Raw genomic sequence first — 294 nt, 5'->3', positions numbered from 1 at the left:
TTTAATTCTTTTTTGCTTTTAGTTTTAGAAAAATTATAAACTTCTGATAGTGCCGTTAGTTTTCAAATTTGAAAACACTTTTTCTGTTTTTTTTGTTTTCTTTCTTGCTTTATTTATTTTATTTTGTTTCTACTTACAACAAAATACTTATTGTTGCTATTTTTGTTTTTATTTCCAGTTTTTTTTGTTTTGTTTTCTACATTATTTAGCCGTTGGTCCCGGTTCGAGCCACAAACCGGGACCAATGGTGGTGGGCCAGGAACGAGGCCCATTGGTTCCGGTTCGTCCCACCAA

This window comes from Triticum aestivum, chromosome 4A, assembly GCF_018294505.1.
Source record: "Triticum aestivum cultivar Chinese Spring chromosome 4A, IWGSC CS RefSeq v2.1, whole genome shotgun sequence".
In the NCBI taxonomy this organism is placed as follows: domain Eukaryota; kingdom Viridiplantae; phylum Streptophyta; class Magnoliopsida; order Poales; family Poaceae; genus Triticum; species Triticum aestivum.
This window is presented reverse-complemented; position numbering follows the sequence as displayed.